Below are 18,542 nucleotides of genomic sequence, written 5' to 3'. Positions count from 1 at the left end.
CCAAAGTACTGGGATTACAGGTGTGACCCATTGCACTTGGCCAAGTTCATTCTTTTTAATGGCTGCATAATATTCCATGAAGTATATGTACCACATTTTAAAAATCTGCTTCACAGTTGATGGGCATCATTTAAAACTTCAGTGATGAAGTTTTAAATGATGATTTGAAAATTCTGTGAAAGCTGTAACATCTCACCTCTTCAATAAACACTCTGTTCCCAGTACTGCCAGCATGGTCTCACCAACAGAGGCAATGAGCTGAGCTCCAGCCTCAGACCAGAGTAGGCACCAGCAAAGATGAACAGGACTGGGGACCCAGTACCCCTCTGTGGGCATGAGGGAAGGCCATCGCTTCTTTCTCTCCCCTTCCCTTTCCCTGCTGCTGACACTGGCGCCAGCTTTGTTTTGGGAGTTTTTCCATGTTGCTTGTCCCTAACATCAAAATGACAAGCTAAGAAGCTGAAGACAGAAGAATTTCTTTCAAATTGGTGTTAGAATCCTTTCAACAGTTATTTATTGAGCACTTACCATATGCTATTCTAGTAGCTAGACATGCAGCACTAAACAATATAGAATTTACATTCTGGTGGAAGAAAACTGTGGTGACCAAGTAATTAATCTTTGGAGAGAATATCATGTATGTATACATTTACATTTTATGTGCTTCCACATAAATCAAGCTTGTCCAACCCATGGCCCGTGGGCCAAGTGTGGCCCAGGATGGCTTTGAATACAGCCCAACACAAACTTGTAAACTTTCTTAAAACATTGTGAGATTTTAAAATCTTTTTGCAATTTTTTTTTAGCTCATCAGCTATGCTATACTTAGTATTAGTGTATTTCACGTGTGGTCCATGACAATTCTTCTTCCAGTGTGGCCTAAGGAAGTCTAAAGATTGGACACCCCTGCATAAATCAACATATTAACAAGGCACATTACAGTTAATTTGAGGATTCTTCGTTGAGACAGTTCTTCAAGGGACAATTACTATAAGAAGGCATAGGTGACAAATCACAGACACCAACAAGAGTTACACAATGGATTTATTGACCATCTAGGCTGTGCGAGAGACACTTTCATTTTAAGGCTTACTACATTTCAGGAAGAATATTACAACCACAGACTGATTGCTCTTTAATGGTCAAAAATAAACTCCAAACTCACATCTTGGTTTTGTTTTAACCAGGTAGCTGAAAAGCAAAAATGAAAGTTTAGACAAATATTATTGAGGTGAAAGATATGTAACATAAAATACACCATTTTAACAATTTGTAAGTGTACAGTTCAGCAGCATTAATTACATTCATATTGTTGTGCAACAGTCACCACTTGCCATTGCCAGGACTATGTTCGTCTTTCTGAACTGAAACTCTAATAAACAATAACTCCTTCCCTCCACATTTGAGCCCCTAACAACAACCATTCTGCTTTCTGTCTCCATGAATTTGCCTAATCCAGGTACCTCACAAAAATGGAACTGTATATTTGTCTTTTTGTGACTAGTTTATTTCACTTAGCATAATGTCTTCAAAGTTCATCCATACGTAGCATGTATCAGAATTGTATTCCTTTTTAAGGACAAATGATATTCCTCTGTATGCATATACCATATTTTGTTTATCCATTAATATACTGATAGACATGGGGTGTTTCCATCTTTTGGCTATTGAAAATAAATCTGCAATAAACACTAGACACAAGTAGCTGAGTCCCTGCTTTCAATTCCTGAATTATATATGTAACAATGGAATTGCTGGCTAATGTGGCAATTTTACATGAAAACTTTGAAGGAACCACCAAACTATTTTCCCTAATGACTGCACCATTTTATTTTATTTTTATTTTTTAATTTTTTTTTTGTTTTTTTTTTTTTAGATTGATTTTCGCTCTTGTTACCCAGGCTGGAGTGCAACAGCCCCCGCGATCTTGGCTCAACGCAACCTCCCCCTCCTGGGTTCAAGCAATTCTCCTGCCTCAGCCTCCCAAGTAGCTGGGACTATAGGCATGCACCACCATGCCCAGCTAATTTTTGTATTTTTAGTAGAGACAGGGTTTCACCACGTTGACCAGGATGGTCTCGATCTCTTGACCTCATGATCCACCCGTCTGGGCCTCCCAAAGTGCTGCGATTATAGACGTGAGCCGCCGTGCCCAGCCTGCACCATTTTAAATACCTGCCATCAATGTACAAGTGTTTCAATTTCTCTACATTTGTAAACATTTATTTTGTAATATTTGTAAACATTTTATTTTGTGTTTTTAAAATTATAGTCATCCTAGCAGCTGTAAAGTGGTATCTCATTGTGGTTTTGATTGGCATTTTATAATGATTAATAATATTGACATTAATGTGCTATTTGCAAATCTTCTTGGAGAAATGCCTATTCAGGTCCTTTATCCTTCTTTTATTAGGTTATACATCTTGGATTTTTCTTGTTGAGTGCCAAGAGTTATTTAAATATTCTGCATATTAATCCCATTCCAGATATATGATTTGCAAATATTTTCTCCCATTCTGTAGATGTCTTTTACTTTATTGAAAATGTTCTTTGATATACAAAAATTTTGATGAAGTCTAATTTAGCTACACTTTCATTTCTTGTGCTTCTGATAGACTGAGAATCTACTATTGAACTTGAGATTATAACAGCTTATTCCAATGTTATCTTCTAAGAGTTTTTTCTTAAGACTTTATTATTTTAGAGGAATTTTAGGTTCACAGCAAAATTAGGTGGACAATACAAAAATTTCCCACACATTGATGATAGACAGGACAGGGAAAATGCGGCACATATACACCATGGAATATTATGCAGCCATCAAAAACAATGAGTTCGTGTTCTTTGTAGGGTCATGGATGAACCTGGAAACCATCATTCTCAACAAACTGACACAAGAACAGAAAATCAAACACCGCATGTTCTCACTCATAGGCAGGTGCTGAACAATGAGAAGACATGGGCACAGGGAGGGGAGCACTACACACTGGGGTCTGTTGGGGGGAAATAGGGGATGGGCAGTGGGGGATGGGGAGTTGGGAAGGGATAGCATGGGGAGAAATGCCAGATATAGGTGAAGGGGAGGAAGGCAGCAAATCACACTGCCATGTGTGTACCTATGCAACAATCTTGCATGTTCTTCACATGCCCCAAAACCTAAAATGCAATTAAAAAAAATAAAAAATAAAGGTAAGTGTTTACAGCTATAGATTTACCTTTGAGCATTGCTTTTGTTACATTCGTAAGTTTGGGCATGTAATAGTTTAGTTTTTAATCATCTCAGAGTATTTGCTAATTTTCATTGTAATTACTTATTTGATCCACTGGTTGTTTAAAAGTATATAATTTAATGTTCACATATTTGTGACTCTTCCATTTTTCCTTCTGTTCCTGGTCTCTAGCTTCATTTCATTGTGGTTGAAGGAGATACTTTGTATATTTTCTTTTAAAATTTGTTGAAACTTGTTTTGACTCAACATATGATCTATCCTAGAAAATGTTCCACCAGCATTTGAGAAGAATGTGTATTCTGTTTATGTTGGGTGGAGTGTTCAGAGCATGTCAATTAGATCTAATTGTTTATTATGTCATTCAAGTTTTCTATTTCTTTACTTATCTTTTGGCAAGTTGTTGTATTTAAAAAAAGTGGGTATTCAAATTTCCGACTATTATTGTAGAAGTCAATCTCTCTTCAATTCCATTAGTTTCCTTCATATATTTTGAGGCCCTGTTGTTTTATGCATATATGTTTATAATTGTATGTTTTTCTAAATGAATTTATGCCTACACTTTTGCCAACACAAGTCTTGCTATCAAACATTTTCATCTCTGCTAATGTTCTTGGTTCTTGAATTTTCATTATTATGAGTGTAATTGAGCATCCTTTCACATGATGAAAAGTCATTTTTTCCCTTTTCCTATAAACTTTCTGCTCATAGCTTTAGCTCATTTTTTAATTTTAAAATTATTTTTACACATCACAATTATTTTATTGTTATAATAACATAATTATGTTATCTTAATTTACTAGAAAAGTTACTCCTTAATTCCAATGTACTTTGTAAATATTAATCTCCCAATATGCCATTTGTTCCTTGACTTGTTCATAATAGCTTTGCCATGCAGAAATACTTGATTTTCATGTATTTGAATTTATAAAAATTTTCTGAGTTTTGTATAATAACCAAGGATTCTTCATTCAAAGGTTTTGAAACATTTTTCCTTAAATGATTTTAGCATGTTTCTTTTTTTCTTTTTTTTTCTTTTTTTTACCTATTATTAATTTCTTCAGAATGTATGCTGATACAAAGTGTAAAGGAGGGATCTATATTTACTCACCTTTCTGGATGGCTTTCTAGTTATCCCAAACTATATGGTAACAAGTATATTCAATTAGCTTTGATATGATCTAATTGTGAACACAATGTGTTGTTTCTGCTAAAGTCGACTTCCACTCACCAGAGCATTTTCTAATGTAAGACAATGAAGCTGTGTTCCATATTTTGTTACCAAATCTGTCCTTAGTAGAAAAGACATCTAACGATTCCTAGGTCAGCAAGGTAGATAATTTGTCAAAAGGTCAATATTCCTGTTTAATCCATTCTAACCTTTTGTTCCAGGTTAGGAAATGGGCTTGCTATAACCTGGATTCTATCTGCACTTCATTTCAATGATTGTGTCTTTAGTTTTTCAGCTTTGAGTGGGCCCTGCCTTGAAAACTTGTTAGGTACCATTAGGTTTCCTTTTTTTTTTTTTAATGAATGAGGAATGCATCCCATCATAATCTGCTGTGAGACCACCCGAAGATCAACCATTTATTTACTGAGTTGTCTCTCTAAATGTTTTCTATTCCTATTATGATGCACTACCCATCTAGAAGAAAATATTTATAAATCATGTATCTGGTAAAGAACCTGTATCTGGTATATAAAGAACTCTTAAAGCTAAGGAAACAAACATCCCCATTGAAAATGGTAAGTGTTTACAGACATTTGAACAAAGATAATCATATGAATGGCAAATAAGCACAGAAAAGATATTCAACATTATATGTCATTAGGGAATAAGACACCACTTGACACCTATTTAGGATATCTCAAATTATAGATGCTGACCAAACGAAGTATTGGTGAGCATGTAGAATAGCTGGGACTCTCATTAATTACTAGAAGGAATATAAGTTAAATATAGTCAAATACAAACTTGCTATATGATCCAGGCATTCAACTTCTAGTTATTTGCCCAAGAGAAACAAAAGCATAACTTATGTGCAAAAATATTTATGGCAACTTTATGTGTAATCACCATAAATTTGAAACTACTTAAATGTCCATTAAGAGCTGCATGGATAAATAAATTGTAGTATATTCATTCATCCAAAGGAGTATTCATACTGCTCAACAATAACAATGAATTAAGTATTAATACGTGCAGCAACATAAATAAATTTCAAAATAACTATACTGACTAAAAGCAAGCAGACAGAAAGAGTGAACAAAGTACACTATTCCATTTATATAAGTTCCAGAAAATACAAACTACTCAAGAGTTGGTATTGAGTCAGCTGGGCACGGTGGCTCACGCCTGTAATCCCAGCACTTTGGGAGGACCAGATGGGTGAATCACTTGAGCTCAGGAGTTCCAGACCAACCTGGGTAACATGGTGAAATCCTGTCTCTACTAAAAATACAGAAAAGAATTAGCTGGGCATGGTGGCACCTATCTGTAATCCCATCTACTCGGATGGATGAGACAGGAGAATTGCTTGAACCCAGGATGTGGAGGCTGCAGTGTCTGGAGACCGCACCACCATACTCCAGCCTGGACAACAGAGCAAGATCCTATCTCAAAAAAAAAAAAAATGAATTTGTACTGAGTCTATATGCAACGGGGGAACCACTGGAAGGTGTTGCTCATGGTGCTGTTTTAGAGCTCTCTGGAATTAAATGTAAAACTGCATTCATGAAACTGTTATTTCTGGGGAAAAAATTATTTTTAATTCTCCTTTAAGGTCTTATACTTTCTTTTTTTAAATTATACTCTAAGGGATACATGTGCAGATCATCCAGCATTGTTACATAGGTACACACATGCTGTGATGGTTTGGGGCATCCATCCCCCCCGTCATCTACATTAGGTATTTCTCTTAATGTTTTCCCTCCCCAATCCCCCACCCTCTGCTATCCCTCCCCTAAACCCCACACTCCCCAACAGACCCCAGTATGTGATGTTCCCCTCCCTGTGTCCATGTGTTCTCATTGTTCAACATCCACTTATGAGTGAGAACATGCACTGTTGGATTTTCTGTTCTTGTGTCAGTTTGCTGAGAATGATGGTTTCCAGCTTTATCCATGTGCCTGCAAAGGATATGAACTCGCTCTTTTTTATGGCGGCATAGTACTCCATGCTGTATATGTGCTGTGTTTTCTTTATCCAGTCTATCATTGATGAGCATTTAGGTTGGTTCCAAGTCTTTGCTATTATAAACAGTGCCACAGTGAACATACATGTGCATGTGTCTTTATAATAGAACAATTTATAATCCTTTGGGTATATACCCAGTAAAGGGATTGCTGGGTCAAATGATATTTCTATTTCTAGATCCTTGAGGACTCACCACACTATCCTCCACAATGGTTTCATTAATTTACACTCCCAGCAACAGTGTAGAAATGTTCCTATTTCTCCACATCCTCTCCAGCATCTGTTGTCTCCAGATTTTTTAATGATCACCATTCTAACTGGCATGAGATGGTATTTCAATGTGGTTTTGATTTGAATTTCTCTAATAACCAGTGATGATGAGCTTTTCTTCATATGTTTGTTGGTGCATAAACGTCTTCTTTTGAAAAGTGTCTGTTCATATCCTTTGCCCACTTTTGGATGGGGTTTTTTTTTTACTGTAAATTTGTTTAAGTTCTTTGTAGATTCTGTATATTAGCCCTTTGTCAGATGGGTAGATTGCAAAAATTTTGTCCCATTCTGTTGGTTACTGGTTTCTTTTGCTGTGCAGAAGTCCTTAAGTTTAATTAGATCCCATTTGTCTATTTTGGCTTTTGTTGCCATTGCTTTTGGTGTTTTAGTCATGAAGCCCTTGCCTAAGCCTATGTCCTGAATGGTATTGCCATTCCTCCTTGGGAAAACTAGAATGAACTTTGTGTATGGTGGTACTGTATCAGACTTCGAGACATCAGTATGAACTCAGGTTAGCTTAATGCAGATGGACAGATGTAGAATAATTATAGACATGTGTGTGTACATGAGTTAGCATACAATTTACATCCCAGGTCTGCCTGTTGAGAGAACCTTGAGGCAATGAGCCCCCAGTAGCAATGGGCATACCCAGTGCCAAGGTCTTAATTTCCTTCTAATCATTCTTCAGTAAAAGGAACTAGGGCTCCTTGGAGAAATGACTGACTATGGGACTGACAGGGAAAATACAAGGTAGACCCAGAGTATCCTGTAGTGGCAGCAAGAAAAGAAGTACCAAGAATCAAAGCAATTGGGGTGTGACCAAGAGACACAGGAACCAATTTGGAAGAGCTCCCAACCACCAAAGCTGAAACCATTTCAACAAGAAAACAGAGAACACAGTATTGAATTATAACCTAAAGTGTGAAGTAAACATCGTGAGTCCATACTAATATAAATAAACTGCATAAACAAATAAATACGTAAGACAAATCTTTCGTATAAAAGGATTACAGATAATTATGTAATACCTTGCCCTCCAGAGGATGCACTTAGTCTTCCCTCCCCATATCTGTCTCCTTTTGCATGCGGGGCTTTGCTGGATGACTGCTTCTAAAGACTAGAGTATGCCACATTTTGTTTCCCCACGTATTCATCAATGTGCCTTTGGGTTATTTCTATTTTTGACTAATTTTGAATAATACTCCTATGAACATGGTTATAAAAATATCTATTTGTGTCCCAGCTTTCAGTTCTTTTGTGTATCTATGCAGAAGTAGAATTTCTGGATCATATAGTAACTCTATGCGTAATTTTTTGAGGAACGGCCATGCTGTTTCCTACAGCGGCTGCATCATTTTATATTCCCACCAGCAATACACAAGAATCCCCATTTATCTGCCTCCTTGCCAACACTTGTTTTTGTTTTCTATTGCTTTTATATTTTTTACAATAGCCATCCTAATGAGTGGGAAGTAGTGTTTCATTGTGGTTTTCATGTGAAATTATCTAATAATTAGTGATGTTGAACATCTTTTTATGTGCTTATCAGCCATCTGCATATCTTCTTTGGATAAATATCTGTTCAAATCTTTGTCTCATTTTGAAATTGGGTTGTGTGATTTTTGTTATTGTTCCTTCTATAGTCTGGGTATTAAATCCCATTAGATATGTGATTTGCAAATATTTTCTCTCATTAAATCGGTGGCCCTTTTAACTGTAATTATAGTGTTTTTAGGCAAAAAAAAATTTAATTTTGATAGAGTAAAATTTGTCTATTTTTTCCTTTTGTTGCCCATGATTTTGGCGTCATATCTAAGAAATATTTACCAAATCAAGTATCATGAAAACTTTCCCCTATGTGTTCTTAATTTTGTAGTTTCAGTTTTTATATTTAGGACTTTGATTCACTTGGAGTTAATTTTTGCATATGATGTTAGGTAAGAGTGTAACTTCTTTTATTTATTTATTTTTTTTTAACATGGATGTTCAGGTTCCCAACACCATTTGTTGAAAAGATTTATTTTCCCCTTGAATACTTTTGGCATCCATGACGAAAATCATATGTCCATATGTGTCAGGGTTTGTTTCTGGGCTTTCTATTACACTCCAACGGCCTATGTGTCAGTTTTTATGTCACTACTTATTGATTACCTTAGCTTTGCAGTAAGTCTGAAATCAGAAAGTGTGAGTGCTCCGACTTGATATTTCATTTTATGAGATTTTTGTTGGCTATTCAGTGTCCCTTAAGTTTTGTATGAATTTTAGGAGTTTTCTATTTCTCAACATAAAACAATGTTAGGATTTTGATAGAGATGTCATTCAATCTGTGGATCATCACTTGGGGGTAGTATTGATATTTTAACAATATTAAGTCACAATCCGTAAATATGGGATGTCTCTCCATTTATTTAGCCCTAATTTCTTTTCAACGAAGTTTTATAGTTTTGGTGTACACATCTTTCACCTCCTTGGTTAAGTTAATTCCTAAGGATTTTATTCTTTTAATGCTGTTATAAATGGAATTGTTTTTTAATACTCATTTTGAATTGCTCATTGTAAATGTATAGAAAAGCAAATAATTTTCATGGTTGATTTTGCGTTCTGCAACTTTGCCGAATTTTTATATTAGTTGTGTGTGTGTGTGTGTGTGTGTAATCTTTAAGGTTTTATATAATATAAGATCATGTCATCTACAAATAGGAAGAATTTTACCTATTCCTTTCCAAATTAAATGCTTTTTATTTCTTTTTCTTGCCTGAGCTCTGTGGCTATGCTATGGACTAAGTGTTATGTCCTCCCCAAATGTATTTGTTGAGGCCTAATCTGAATTGTGATGGTAATTAGAGATGTTGTTTAGCCATGAAAAAGGGTTAAATTTTGTCAATTGTTTTTTCTGCAGCAATGGAAATTATTATGTGGGATTATTTCCTTTATTCTGTTAATGTCGTGTATTTCATGATTGTCATATGTTGAAGCATGTTTGCTTTGCAGGACTAAATTTCATTTGTTCACTGTGTATGATCCTTGTAATATGGTGAATTTGATTTGGTAGTATTTTATTGATGAGTCTTATATCGGTATATGTAATGACTATTCATCTATAGATCTCTTCTCACATTCTTGCCTGGTTTTGGTATCAGAGCAATGCTGTCCTCTGAATAAGCTAGGAAGTACTTCTTGCTACTAAATTTTTTTAGAGTCAGAAAAGGATTGGTGTTTTTTCTCATCTTAATATTTGGTAGAATCGGTCAGTAAAGCCATCTGGTCCTGGGCTTTTCTTTGACTGGAATTTTTTAATTTATGTATTTATTTTTAAGGTTCATTATTGATTCAATCTTCTCACAAGTTATAGGTCTATTAAAATGTTTTATTTTTTTATGACTCAGTCTTGGTAGATTTTGCATCTCTAGAATTTTGGCCATTTTGTCTAGATTGTTTAATTTATTGGTGTACAAGTGTTCATGGTACTCTCTTATAATCCTTCATATTTCTGAAAAATCGGTAGTAATGCCTCCACTTTCATTTCTGATTTTAGTAATCTGAGTGTCTCTTTTTTTCTTAGTCAATCTTGCTAAAGTTTGTCAATTTTGTGATCTTTTTGAAGAACCAACTTTTGGCTCCACTGAGTTTCTCTATTGTTTTTCTATTCTCTATTTCATTTATCTCTGCTCTAATCTTTATGATTTCCTTCCTCCTGCTAGCTTTGGGGTTCATTTGTTCTTCTTTTTCAAGTTCCTTAAAATGTAAATTTAGGTTGTTGATTTGAGATCTTTCTTCTTTTTTAATGTAAGCAATTACAGCTTTAAATTTCCTTATTAGCAGTGTTTTCACTGCATCCTATAAACTTGGATACATTTAAATTTTCACTTATCTATAAGTAATTTCTGATTTCCCTTGTGATATCTTCTTTAACCTATTGATTGTTTAAGAGCATGTTGTTTATCACATATTTGTGAATTTTTTAGTTTTCTCTCTGTTATTGATTTCTAACCTTAACCTGTTATATTCAGAGAAGATACTTTTATAATATCAATATTTTTAAATGTATAGACACTAGTTTCATAGCTTAACATCTGTTCTATCCTTGAGAATGTTCCATCTGCGTTTGAGAAGAATGTATATTCTGTTTTTATGGGGTGAGACATTTTACATATGTCTGTTGGATCCAGTTGGTTTATTATGTTCTTCAGGTCATCCTTTCCCTGCTTATTTTCTGTCTGATTGTTCTACTGATTATGGAAGTCTTCAACTATCATTGTAGAACTGTGCATTTCTTTCTTTACTTCTGTCCATTTTTGCTTCATGTATCTTATGGGTCTGTTATTAGCTGTGTAAATGTTTATGACTGTTATATTGCCGTGCTGTATTGAAACTTTTACTACTATCTAATATTTTTCCTTGTCTCTTTTCAACTTTTTTTTTAATTGTCTATTTTGTGTAATATTTCTACCCCTTCCCCAGCTCTCTTTTGGTTACCATTTGCCTGAAATATCTTTTATCATTCTTTTACTTTCAACCTTTTTCTGTCTTTGGATCTAAAGTGAATCTCTTGTAGACAGCATAGTTGAATTATTTTTAAAAATTCATTCATCAATCTGTGTCTTTTTCAGAATTTAATTCATTTGTATTTAAAATATGTACTAGTAAGGAGAAACTTACTTCTGCCATTTGCTATTTGCTTTCTATTTTGCTTGTCGTTTTCATCCTTTACATTACTGTCTTACTTTGTGTTTGAGTTTTTGTAGTGAAACTTTTTTTTTTTTTTGAGACAGTCTTGCTCTGTCACCAGGCTGGAATGCAGTGGCATAATCTTGGCTTACTGCAATCTCTGACTCCCTAGCTCAAGTGATTCTCCTGCCTCAGCCTCCCAAGTAGCTGAGATTACAAGCATGTGCCACCACACCCAGTGAATTTTTGTATATTTTAGTAGAGACAGGTTTCACCATGTTGGCCAGGATGGTCTCCATCTCCTGACCTTATGATCCGCCGGCCTCAGCCTCCCAAAGTGCTGAGATTACAGACATGAGCCATCGTGCTTGGCCTAGTGAAACATTTTAATTGCTTTCTAATTTCTTTTGGTGTATATGTTATAGCTATTTTCTTTGTGGTTTCCATGGGAATTACATTTAACATCTCAAATTTAAAACGGTCTAATTTGAATTTATACTAGCTTATAGCTCTGTTTTCACCTTGTAGTTGTTGATGTCATAAATTGTACATGATCAAAAACAATGACTAAAAATTGTTTCTCTATGTATTGTCTTTTAAATCATAGAAAATAAAAGGGGAGTTACAACACAAAATTACAATTATATTAACTTTTATAATTGCCCATGTAAATCCTCTATTGGATATCTTTATTTCTTCATATGGCTTTGAATTTCTGTCTAGCATCCTTTCAGGGCAGGTCTAGTAATAATGAACTTCCTCAGCTTTTGTTCTTCTAGGAATGAGTTAATTTCACCGTCATTTTTGGAACATTTTTGCCCAATATAGAATTCTTAGTCAACAGTTTCTTGTTACAGCACTTTGAATATACCAATCCACTGCCTTCTGGCCTCCTTCACTGTTGAGAAATATGCTGATAATTCTTATTAATAGTCCCTTGTACGTAATGAGTCATTTCTCTCTTATTATTTTCAAGTTTCTTTGTTTTTAGTTCTCAACAGTTTAATTATAAAATGTCTTGATGTGAGTTTCTTTGAATTCTTCCTACTTGGAATTCACTGAGTTCATCTTGGATTTGTAGATACATACCTTGCTTCTAATTTGATACACTTATAACCATTATATATTTAAATCTCTTTCTCTCTTCTTCTTGAACTGACACAATGCATATGTTTGCCTGCTTGACAGTGTCCCACCAGTCCCTTAGACTCTGCTAACTTTTCTTTAGTCTTGTTCTGTTCCTCTGACTCATAATTTCCATTGTCCTATCTTCAAGTCTGCTCATTCTTTCTTCTGCCTGCTCAAATCTTTTGAAACTAGAGTTTCAAACATTCACTAAAGTGAATGTTATATTTGTTCTTGTACTATTCAACTTTAGAATTTGTTTTGTCTTTATTGATATTTTCATTTGTTCATATATAATATTCCTGAATTTGTCCTTGTCTTCCTTTAGCTCTTAAAGCATCTTTAAAACAGCTGTTTTAAAGTCTTTGTGTAGTAAAGACCTCTTGTCTTTGACCTCTGATCTTCCTCAGGTATGGTTCCTGTTCTTCTATTTTGTTACTCTGAACCATCAATTCTTTCCTGTTTCTTTGTATGCTTTGTGATTTTTGTTTTTGTTGTTGTTGAAAACTGGACATTTGGATCTTATAATGTAGTAGCTTTGGAAATCAAATTCTGTTTACAAGAGATTGCTGTTTAAAAAATATATACATATATATTTTTTATTTTTAAAAAGATATATATATATATTCTTCTATAGTTTAAATATATATATATGTGTGTGTATATTCTATTTTGGAGATCAGCCTCAGATGTAAACTCAAGGTTACCTCAGGTCTTTTCTGAGTCTGAATCTTTCCCTAGATATCCATACTGACTTTCTAAATTTCCTCATATAAGCAATTTCTTTTGAATGTCCTAATCCTTAAATCTCAGCCAAGCCTCCTTCTGGAAGCTAGATAACTTCAAATGGACTCCAGAGTTCCAAAACTCATTACATCGGTCAGGTTCTAGCAGTACCATTGTTGTCTAGGCAGAGAAAACAATTCTTGGAGCTTCCTACTTGGCCATCTTCCTTGACATTACTCTATAGGTAGGTATTTAATTTTACACACACACACACACACACACACACACACACACACATACATATATGGTATATGTAGGTATTACACATATATGTAATATATATAATGCTATACATATATATATATATATATATATATATGCAATATGCCCACTCAGACTGAAGATGTGTCCTTAAAAGCGGAAAACAACGAAAGAAGAGCGAGTCAGAGTGATGCAATGTGTGAAGGATTCAAGCCACCATCGTTTGAAGATGGCGAAAAGGGGCCATGAGCCAAGGAATCCTGTGACCTCTGGCCTCAATTTACAGCAAACAAGAAAATATGAATCTACATTCTACAGCTGCAAGGAATGGAATTCTTCCAACAAATCATATGAGGAGGAAACCTTCTTTCTCACAATCTCCAGACAGGAATGAGTGTTCTGAAACCTTGAGTTTAGTCTAGCAAAACCCATATCTTTTTTTTTTTTTTTGAGACAGAGTCTCACTCTGTCACCCGGACTGGAGTGCAGTGGCGCAATCTCACCTGACTGCAACCTCTACCTCTGGGTTCAAGTGATTCTTCTGCCTCAGCCGCCCGAGTAGCTGGGATTACAGGTGTGTGCCAAATTTTTGTATTTTCAGTAGAGATGGGGTTTCACGACTTTTGGCCAGGCTGGTCTCAAACTCCTGACCTCAGGTGATACACCTGCCTTGGTCTCCCAAAGTCCTGGAATTACAGGTGTGAGCCACTGTATCCAGCCCCTGTCTGACTTCTGACAGATGTTACAATTACAGAAATATAAGCTAATAAATTGGGTTGTTTTAAGCCACTAAAATTGTGGTAATTTGTTATAGCAGCAATAGAAAACTAATACATGCATCTCATATTATTCCAGTAAATTCAATTTCTTTCTGCTAGAACCAAAAGAATCTTTGGTTATTTAAGAAGTTAAGATTAAACCCATATATTCTCTGAGTTAGAAAGGAAATGTGTTTTCCTAAAAGCTGTGATGTGTACCTAGATGTGCTCAGTGTTATCTTTCCCTTATTAGTCCATGCTCTAAGAAGACAAAGACATCTCTACACTGCTATTGATTGTTCTTCAGAATTAGATTTGAAGTTTTGTTTTGTGTTTATTGTTGTTGCTTCTTCCTAACTTGGATAAACTCAGCCAAGCAAAGACAAATAGTTAGCAGATGTTCTTCTTTTAGCAGAATTAGAATCAGCAGTTAAGAAATATAAGTATCTGAAATAAAAACGAAAAGTTCTAACTTGTGAGTCTACTAATCAGCTTAATCTATGGATACTTTAATGATACTATTAAAATTAAAACAACTTTATTATTTATTTTAAAAATAATGATTAGGGTTTTGGGTAGGGTTGTTCTGTGATTATCTATAATGGAATACAACATAGTAAATGAGTGTGCCTAAAAAATATGGAGGGACTTCATATAGTAGAGTAGTAAAGTGCTTCTCCTCTGAAGCCATATATCTGGGTGAAAATACCACTCCTTCCGCTTACTTAGCACATAATTTTGAGGGCTTACCTTCTCTTAACTTCAGTTTTTGATCCATTTAAATGAAGATGAATATAGTACCTGATCTATGTAACTGTAAGTATCAAATAAGTTAATATATTTAGATTACTTAGTTGAGTTCTGGCCCATAGAAAATGCTTAATAGATTCTATTATCATCATCATCATCATTATTATTATTCAATAAACACAAAGAACATTTAAAGTGACTATTTCAAGTATTTTCAATGGGCTGATTCATTATTCTGAATTGTCAAGATTATTTTATTTTACCTTTAGATATCAAGTAATGTTGCAAAAACAGTTGAATTCTTATTGGTTAGGATGCTTTTAGCTGCAACATAAAACTCAACTAAATGTGACTTAAAACATAAGGATATTTATTATTTACCTAACAATTATAGTTTCTTTGTCTTTCCATATAAATTTTAGAACAAGCTTACTGATTTCTACAAAGAATCCTTCAGGGATTATCACTGGGATAGCACTGAATCCACAGATCAACTTGCGGGAAAACTGGCACTTTAGAAATATTGAATAATAAGTCTTTCAATCCATGAACATGGCATAAATGGCATACATCCATTTATTTAGATCTTGGACTTCTCATCTCAGTGTTTTGTTATTTTCAAACATACAGACTTTATACATACTTTATCAGGTTTATATCTAAGTATTTTCTGTTTATTGGTACAATTGTAAATAATAGTTTTTTATTTCAATTATTACCTTTTTGTTGCTATTATATAAAAAAACTACTCATTTTTTTAATATTGGCCTTGTATCCTGTGGCCTTATTAAATTCATTGACTAGTTTTAGCCATTTTTGTGTATTATGTGAGATTTTCTATGTAGGTCATCATGTCATACGCAAATAGAGATAGTTTTATCTCTTTCTCTTTCTTTCAATGCATATTATTTTCCTCACACCACTTTTGAGTTTTGGCTAGGATCTCCAATATGAGGTTGAATAGGGTTAGTGAAAGTGAGCATCCTTGTCTTGTTCCTGATTATAAGGGGAAAATATTTAGTTTTTCACCATTAAGTGTGATGTTAGCAGATTTTTAGTAGATGTTTACTTTGAGGCAGTTCCCTCATATTCCTAGTTTACTGAGAGTTTTTATCAAAATGGATTTTGGATTTTGTCAAATGTTTTTTCTGAATCTCAAATGATGATAATTTATTTTCTTTAGTCTATTGATAAGGTAAATTACATTGTTTTATTTTCTAATATTTGAACCAGCATTGCATTCATGGAATAAATTCAACTTGGTCATGATTTATTATACTTTTAGATATCATTTATTTGCCTTGCTAATCTTTTGTTGAGGATTTTTGCACCTATATTCGTGATGGGAATTGGCCTGTAGCGTTCTCTTTTTGTATTGTTTTCATCTGATTTTGGTGCGAAGGCAATACTAAAGTCACAGACTTAATTGATAAGCATTCTCTCTCAATTATCTGAAAGCTTTGAAAAGGAATAAAGTTTTGATACGTGCACGAACCTTGAAAACATTATGCCAAATGAAAGAAAATTATTATGCTAAGTTTGTGTAAGATTGGTACTATTTCTTTCTTAAATGTTTGATAAATCTGCCAGTGAAGCTATCTGAGCTTGGGGATTTTTATGAACTCTTTTAAAATTTTTATTTTAAAAATTGTAAAACATATATATAATATAATATAAAATTTATCATTTTAACTATTTTATTTTTAGTTTTATTTTTTTGAGATGGAGTCTCACTTTGTTGTCCAGGCTGGAGTGCGGTGGCGTGATCTCAGCTCCACCTCCAGGGTTCAAGCAATTCTCCTGTCTCAGCTTCTCAAGTAGCTGGGATGACAGGTGCCCACCACCATGCCTGGCTAATTTTTGTATTTTTAGTAGAGACAGCGTTTCACCATGTTGGCCAGGCTGGTCTCAAAGTCCTGACCTCAAATGCTCCACCCACCTCAGCTTCCCAAAGTGCTGGGATTACAGGTGTGAGCCACTCCACCTGGCCCATTTTAACTATTTTTAAGTGTCCAATTCTTTGGCATCAAGTACATTCACAATACGTGCAACCATAACCACCATCCATTTCTATAACTTTTTATCACCCCAAATAATAATTCCTCACTTTTACCTCCCCAAGCCCTTGGTAACCTCTATTTCACTTCTGTCTCTTAGAACCTCTTGGATAATTACTGTGGAATTATACAATAATTATCTTTTTGTTCTAGCTTACTTTACTTAGCATAATGTTTTCAAGATTCATTCAAGTATTAGAACTTCATTACTTTTTAAAGCTGATTAATATGCCATTGTATATATAAGTCATGTATTGTCTATCCATTCATCTGTTGATAGACATTTGGGTTGCTTCCATCTTTTTCTCCCATGAACTTTGGCCTGCAGTATCTTTTTTAGTTCTTGCCTTCAATTTGGTTGTGATATACTGAGGTATATAGTATCTATCACTGGAAATGGTTATGACTCTTCTTCTGGGTAGTTTATTTGGGAACTTAACTCAACCTGGGCAGGAGTTGAGTTGAACTGGGCTCTGTTGCTCTCGTTCCCTTCAGTGCTCTCTGCTGTTTCATTGTGAAATAGGTTGTGAAACAGGCTGCTCAGGTCCTGGAGAATTTTCCTCAATGTTCCTGCTCCATCCTCAGCTTTGGCCTCCTCAGTGCTCCTGCACCACAGATATTTTCTCTCTCTATGCTCTTGCCAGTTCCCAGTGATAGGCTGTGGCTGCTGCTTACTTGCTATGAACAATCCTTGTGGTAGAAGCAGGAGAATTCTTTGTTTTTCTGGTCCAGCCTCAGCCTCAGCCTCAGCTTCAGGCAGGCTCTGTGTGTCTGGGACTTCAGCGTTAGGCTGTCCACTCCTTCCCTTGGAGCTGAATTCTCCTGCATAGCTTTGGCAGAGCTTTTGTGCCTAGGGTCGTCAGATGCCCATTTAAATTTAAATTGCGTGTAAACAATGAAGAGTTTGTTAACATCACTATGTCCTAAATATTGGAATATACTTATACTAAAAGTTATTTCTTGTTCTATGACATTCAAATTTAACTGTATTTTAATTTGCTCAATCTGGTAACCCTAGATGTTTGGTATTTTCTACCCTCCCCGACTAGTAGGAGGCCCATTAGAGCTCTGGGGCCAGGATTATTTTATTTTCTTCCTCAAAGGTTAGAGGATTTCTTTAAAAAATTCTTCCTCAGACGTATGCATGTTCACCTGTGCCGTGAGGCTGAACGTTTCCTGCTCCTCTTCTAACGAATTAAGGTTTTAGTTCACAGACGAAGGGGTCTGGGTGGGACTCATGATTGTCCAGCAGTGACAGCACTTTCCCAATCCATATCTCCACCACCATGAGGCCCTTTCTAATGCTCCAACCACGGTCCTGAAATCTGTCTCATGGGAATCTCGTGGAAGCCTGTTGAGAAGAGCCTGGAGGGGCTCTCATGAGGATCAGTGGAAGTCTGTGGGGAGATCCTAGAAGCGGCTCTTTCTCATACTAGCTCATTCTTGGCCTCTGGAAATCTGTCTCTAAGGTTTATCATCTTACTAGGTGTATCTTCTTATCTAC

The 18,542-nt window shown here is 35.1% G+C and overlaps 1 protein-coding gene across 2 annotated transcripts in view; it reads right to left on the bottom strand.

Annotated features, from left to right (window-relative positions):
• Nucleotides 1-1,025: 1,025 nt before the first annotated feature.
• The window catches only part of LOC116531366 (translation initiation factor IF-2-like), a 30,633-nt gene continuing 13,116 nt past the window's right edge, over nucleotides 1,026-18,542 (bottom strand). For both annotated transcript variants that reach the window (XR_004260387.1, XR_004260388.1), the window contains exon 4: nucleotides 1,026-1,191. The gene's annotated coding sequence lies outside the window, so the exon portion shown is untranslated. The remainder of the gene's footprint in view (nucleotides 1,192-18,542) is intronic.

Source organism: Sapajus apella, unplaced genomic scaffold (assembly GCF_009761245.1).
Source record: "Sapajus apella isolate SASKATOON/1434 unplaced genomic scaffold, GSC_monkey_1.0 scaffold70, whole genome shotgun sequence".
In the NCBI taxonomy this organism is placed as follows: domain Eukaryota; kingdom Metazoa; phylum Chordata; class Mammalia; order Primates; family Cebidae; genus Sapajus; species Sapajus apella.
The sequence above is the reverse complement of the archived record's forward strand: the minus strand, read 5'-3'. Positions and strand labels throughout refer to the sequence as shown.